The sequence below is a fragment of the Diceros bicornis genome, chromosome 6 (assembly GCF_020826845.1).
Source record: "Diceros bicornis minor isolate mBicDic1 chromosome 6, mDicBic1.mat.cur, whole genome shotgun sequence".
Classification (NCBI taxonomy): Eukaryota; Metazoa; Chordata; class Mammalia; order Perissodactyla; family Rhinocerotidae; genus Diceros; species Diceros bicornis.
Window position 1 is genome coordinate 40,958,672 of NC_080745.1, and position 6,487 is coordinate 40,965,158.

Consider the following 6,487-nt stretch of genomic DNA (forward strand, 5'->3'; position numbering starts at 1 on the left):
ATCACCCTTAAAGGTCCATTCACGGCAATGTAGGCTTTTTCTAGCATATACCTCAAAACTCTTCCATTATCTCCCCAGTACTCATTTCCAAAGCCGCTAGGTATTCGTTACAGCAGCACCCCAGTTCTCAATACCAGTTTCAGTCTTAGTCCATTTGGGCTGCTATAACAAAATACCATAGACTAGGTGGATTATAAATAACAGAAATTTATTTCTCATAGTTCTGGAAGCCAGAAGGTTCAAGACAGCCAACTTCTCACTGTGTCCTATGTGACAAAGGGGCGAGGATGCTCTCTGGGGTATATTTTATAAGGGGGATAATCCCATTCTCTCATAACCTAATCACCTCCCAAAGGCCCCACCTTTAAATACCATCACACTGGGGATTAGGTTCAACATATGGATTTTCGGGAGACACAGACTTCAGTCTATAGCATTATGTATTAGTAAATTGCCCTGTAGTTGGACCAGTTTGCAATCTCATCAGCGATATATGAAAATATGTTGCCCTGCAACTTCACCAATAGAATGTGTCATCATACTTTTTTGTTTTTTGTAATTTTATTTATTTATTTTTTCCCCCAAAGCCCCAGTAGATTGTTGTATGTCACAGTTGCACAGCCTTCTAGTTGCTGTATGTGGGACACGGCCTCAGCATGGCCGGAGAAGCGGTGCATCGGTGTGCGCCCGGGATCCGAACCCGGGCCGCCAGCAGCAGAGCGCGCGCACTTAACCACTAAGCCACGGGGCCGGCCCCTCATAATACTTTTTAATTTTCATAACAAGCATTTATCTAATTTCTCTAATTATTAACATACTTGAACACTTTTCATATGTTTAAGGGACATTTTCATATGCATATATTTCATAAAATGTCTGGTAAAATCTTTTTCTTATTTTTCCAGTGGGTTTTGGATTTTTGTCCCTCAAATTTAAAGCATTATTTATATATAAGTATATTGGCGCTTTTTCTTGATTATATTGAAGATATTTTCAGCCAGTTTTGTCAGTTTTCTTTTGACTATTTTTATGCTGTTTTTGCCTAAAAATATTTTGTATTTTTTTAGTTAACTTCATAAATCTTTCCTTTTATTGCCTCTGAATTTTGAGACTTTTAGAAAGTATTTCCCTAGATGAAGATTAAAACAAAATTTACTCATGTTTTCTTCTAATACATTTACATCCCTGATCCATTTGGAGATTCTTCCTGTAAATGGTGTGAGGTATGGATCTAATTGTATCGTCTTCCAATGGCTACCCATTTTCCCAGCACCCTTTATTCAAGAGACAATGAGGAGCTACTGCTGGAGTGCAAGTCAGAACTTTAGCGCTAACAGGAGCCACCCCCTACCCACCACCCCACAAGCTCCGGGTCCTAGACCTGGCCCAGGAGCCTCCAGAAGCCATGAGGAGGAGAAGGAGCTGGGACTGGTGGGGGGTGACACGGGAGACAGTGCCATTGAAGACCTAGAGCTAGAAGGGGTCAAAGCTCGAATCAGGGTGATGGAGGAAGAAACTGAGACGCTAAAGGAGCTACAAAATGAGAGAAGCAGACGAGCATGACTCCACTTCTGGGCAATGCTGGCCCAGTCATCACATCCGTTGAGAATATGGAGGCTGGTGCCTGTTCATCTGTGTTGGCATTGTGGACTATGGTACAACAGCAAAAGTGCTGGAAACACACTTTCACGGTTGTGGTTCAGATAACCGTGTTGCTGTGCTCTGTGACAAAAGGTTTGCCATATATAGAGTTCTCAGACAAAGAGTCAGTGAGGACTTCCCTGGCCTAAGATGAGACCCTATTTAGAGGAAGACAAATCAAGGTGATCCCAAAACAAACCAACAGACCAGGCATCAGCACAACAGACCGCGGCTCTCCAGCCGATACCGTGCCCAGACCACCAACTACAACAGTTCCGGCTCTCAATCCTACAGTGGTTTTAACAGTAGGGCCTAGGGTCACATTTACAGGGACTGGGCTAGAGTGACATCATGGTATTCCGCTTACCAAAAAAAGAGTGTATTAGGAGGAGAGAGAGGGGGAAGAAAAAAGAAAGAGGGAAAGGAAAAAGGAATTAAAAAAAAAAAAAAACAGAAGATGACGTTGATGGAAAAAAATATATATATATTATTTTTAAAAAGATATTACTGTGGAAGGGGGCAAAATCCCATAACTAAGTACTGAGGAAGTTTGGGAGTAGGGGAAGGCCCAGGAGTGGGGCAGGGGGCTGCTCCTTCGCTCTGGGGATTGTCATGGACACGTCTCAGCTGCGCAAGCTGCTCTGCTGGATTCCCTGTCCGCTTCACCTCCTCGAGGGCTGCTCAAGGGTAGGTGGGCATGGGTGGTAGCAGGGGTTTTTTTACCCAGGGCTCTGGAAGGACACCAAGCTCTTCTGTTGTTACTGTCCCTCCATCTGCCCCCTAACTTGCACAGTCCTCTCCTGCCAGGTCTACCACCCACCCACCCCTCTTTTCTGGCTCCCTGCCCCTCCAGATTGCCTGGTGATCTATTTTCTTTCCTTTTGTGTTTCTTTTTCTGTTTTGAGTGACTTTCTTGGCAGGGTAGCTGGAAGATCTCCATCCGTCTGCTCCCAGCCACTCCAGTGTAAATTCCCTTTCCCCCTGGGGAAGTGCACTACCTAGCTTTGGGCGGCTTGGGGGCACTTTTGGTCGTTCAGTGTTTTGTTTTGTTTCCTTTTCCTTTTCTCCCTTTTATTTGCAGGGAATGGGAGGAAGTAGGAACAGGGAGACAAAAGGTGAATTTTGTTTATTTTTTTAGCTCATTTCCAGTGAGCAGGAGTTTTTTTGATATGTGTCATGAATAAAGCTGTTTTTAAAAATAAAAATATAAGTCCATCATTATCCCAGGGAATAGAGATGCCACTTTTGTCATTTACTACATTTTCATATGCCTTTGAGTCTATTTCAAGACTTTTAATACTATTTCTCTGGCTTGTTTGTCTATTCCTCCACCAGTACCAGCTTCATTTAATTTTGCGCCTAAATAGTGTACTTTAATGTCTGGTAAGGCTGGACTCCCTCATAGTATCACTTTTACAGTATCTTCTTACCCATTCTTACATGTTAATTTTTCCATATGAACTTTAATATTAGTTTGTCTAACTTCATAAAAAAGCTTCTTGGTATTTTTTTATTTTTTATATTTTTGGTGAGGAAGGTTAGCCTGAGCTAACGTCTGTTGCCAATCCTTCTCTTTTTGCTGAGGAAGATTGGCCCTGGGCTAACATTTGTGCCCATCTTCCTCTACTTTACATGGGACGCTGCCACAACATGGCTTGATAAGTGGTGTGTAGGTCCACGCTGGGACCCGGGTCCGCAAACGCCCGGCCACAGAAGTGGAGCATGCGAACTTAACCGCTATGTCACCGGGTTGGTCCTGCTTCTTGGTATTTTTATCGGGTGTGTATTGTTTATGAAATAACTTTGACAGAACTGACATCTTTATAACAGTTGTTTTAGCCAAGAACTGTGCATGTCATTCCATTTACTCAAATCTACTTTTGTGTCTTTCAAGGGAATTTTAAACATGTTTTTTTTACAATGATGCACATTGTAAATGGGGTTATTGATTACTGTATGTAAATTTTATATACTGCCATCTAACTGAATTATTTTATTGTTTAAGTTATTTGTATCATTGATTCTCTAGGGTTTTCCAAGAATCTATCAAATCACGTGCAAGTGAAGATATTTCTATTTCTTCTTTACCCGTACTTATGACTCCAATGCATTTCTCTTAATAATTGCATTGGCTGCTAGCTGTGGTATAATATTGAATAACATTAGATATGGCTATCACTATTTTCTTGAGTGTTTGTCAGCAGGAAGTCGCTTTGAATTTTGTAAAATTCTTTTTGTAAGCATCTATGAAGATACTCATGTGTTGCTTCTCCTTAGATGTTTTAATAGGGTGTACACTATTAAAAATAGATACCCTGGGGCCGGCCCGGTGGCGCAAGCGGTTGGGTGCGCGCGCTCCGCTGCGGCGGCCCGGGGTTCGCTGGTTCGGATCCCGGGCGCGCACCGATGCACTGCTTTGGCAGGCCACGCTGTGGCGGCGTCCCATATAAAGTGGAGGAGGATAGGCACGGATGTTAGCCCAGGGCCGTCTTCCTCGGCAAAAAAAGAGGAGGATTGGCGGATGTTAGCACAGGGCTGATCCCCTCACAAAAAAAAAAAAAAAAAATAGATACCCTAATATTCAACCAATTTTGTAAATCTAGAATAAATACCACTTAGCCATGGTGTACTATTTTCTTAATACAGCACTGGATTCTATTTTCTAATATGTTATTTAATATGTTTACATTGATATTCATGATTGATATTGGTCTATTTTTGGACTTTCTTTATTGGACTTAAATATCAATATTATATTTATCCATAAAAGGAAAAAATTTCCTTCATTTTCAATGCTCTGAAACAATCTATAGGGCATTGGGGCTATTGTGTCTTTGAAGCTTTTGTAGAATTCTGTAAATTTAACCTGAACTGGTGCTTTTGGTGGGGGTGCTGGGGAAGGCAGGGTATTCTTAATAACTCTCTCTATTTCTTCTATGGAAATTGGACTATTTAAGCTTTTATTTCAATGGAGTTTATTTTGGTAATCTGCATTTCTCTAGGAAATTATCCATCTCTTCTAGGTTTTCAAATTTATTTGCACTGAGGTCTGCAAAGAAGCCACAAAATTTTTTTTTAACTTTATTTTTTTTCAATGGTTACTTTCCCCTTGACATTTCTTCTTTTTATATTTGTTCATTCTTTTTCTTGATCAAGTTATCTAGTAATGTATATTTTTCTAATTTAAAAAAGAGAATTTTGATTAATTAATTAGGTCTATCATTTTTTTTTCTGTTCTCTACCTCATTGAATTCTGCTTCTATATTTATTCTTTCCTTCTTTATATTTTCTTATAATTTACTTTGTTATTCCTTTCTTCAATTTTTGAGCTAGAGATTTAATTCATTTATTTTCATTTTTACAGATAAAATTGTTTAGTGATATGTATTTCCCTCAAATCACTACTTCAATAATTTCTCTGATGTGTAGTGGTTTCATTAATTTTTTTAGAAATTCTATAATTTCAGCTGGTATTTCCCTTTCAACTAAGGATTCCTTAATTGAAATTTCCATGTGGAAGAGTCTTTTTGGTAGATAGGGCCAAATTGCTTAGTGTCTAGTTATAGCTAGACATAAATAAAAACCTTTCCACTACTATATTCAAAGATGTTTGCATTTTAGGTAGATAATTATAATATGCCGTAGGTTTCCCATTATGTTTTTTCTATCGAAAGAGAATGTTTAGTTCCTACCTATAAACATGTATTATATCTGTGATTTAAGTTAGCTTACTCTACAGAGCAGCCAAAGTCCTGAAAGTTGCATTTCTGGGCAACAAATCCCCTCTTCCCATTGCCTATGCATACAGAACCCTCAGGAAATACCTGTGGTTGATACACACTTTGCAAACATATGCCCTTTTGGCAATGTATAAAAAGAAATATTAAAATGAGATTCATAACATATGTAAAAGTTTTAGTAAACACAATGTATGCTCCAAAGTTTATGGAGAAAACTCTGCAACTTGTCATGTGCTACATTTGGAAACTTTGCTTCCAAATCTTTCTTTACTGAATAATGAACAAATGTTCAATATCCAAGCAATGCTTGTCAAGTTATCTGTCAAGTAAATGAATTAATTACTAAATAAATAAATGCATGCAGCAAAAGGCTTTCAAAGAAGAGAATTTAACATCGCAATAAGTGTGAATACTAAGAGTAATAAATAATCAAGTACTTGATTACAAGCATTATAGACACAATTAATTTGTAATAGGCATTTTAAAAGCTTGTTTTAACTAGAAAACCTTGAAAGTCTTATCTTGGGAAACTTTTTTTATGACTGGTAGCTGCCCAAAACCTATACCTCATTCTTTACACGTGCTCTTTTTTTAATCCAATATGTGAAAATAATCATACATACACACACACACACACACACACAAGACCTCAGAAATCATTAGATTCATGCAAATATCTGAAATGCTTTCTAATCTGAGTATCTACAAAAGTACACTAAAAGTGTCATAAAATAATGATCTCTTGGAATTTATAAGTTACATTGTATTTGCATTCTTATATTGGCCCTCATTAGAGGAAACTAGGAAATAGCAAAGAAAACTATTCTTAGCCTGGTTACCCAGGGAACCAAGGCACATGAATTTTCTGTGTCAGCCTGTTTCTATCAAAACCATTTGATCTCACGGGCATGAAGCAAAGTTAGTTAAAATTGGAAAAGGAAAATCCAAACTAAGCAGATTTTCACTAATTTAAAGCATCTAATGGTCATTAGGTGATATCAGTGATTTGCACTCTATTTTCATAGCTTAAAATTATTCATTGAGTAAGTCTCTATAGCCATGCTGGTTGTGTACTGCACACTTCCAAGGGGTGTACTCACATAGAT

The 6,487-nt window shown here is 38.5% G+C and overlaps 1 pseudogene; it reads left to right on the forward strand.

Moving 5' to 3' along the window:
- Positions 1 to 1,290: 1,290 nt before the first annotated feature.
- LOC131407593 (polyadenylate-binding protein 2-like) lies at positions 1,291 to 2,609 on the forward strand (annotated as a pseudogene).
- The last annotated feature ends 3,878 nt before the right edge of the window (positions 2,610 to 6,487 follow it).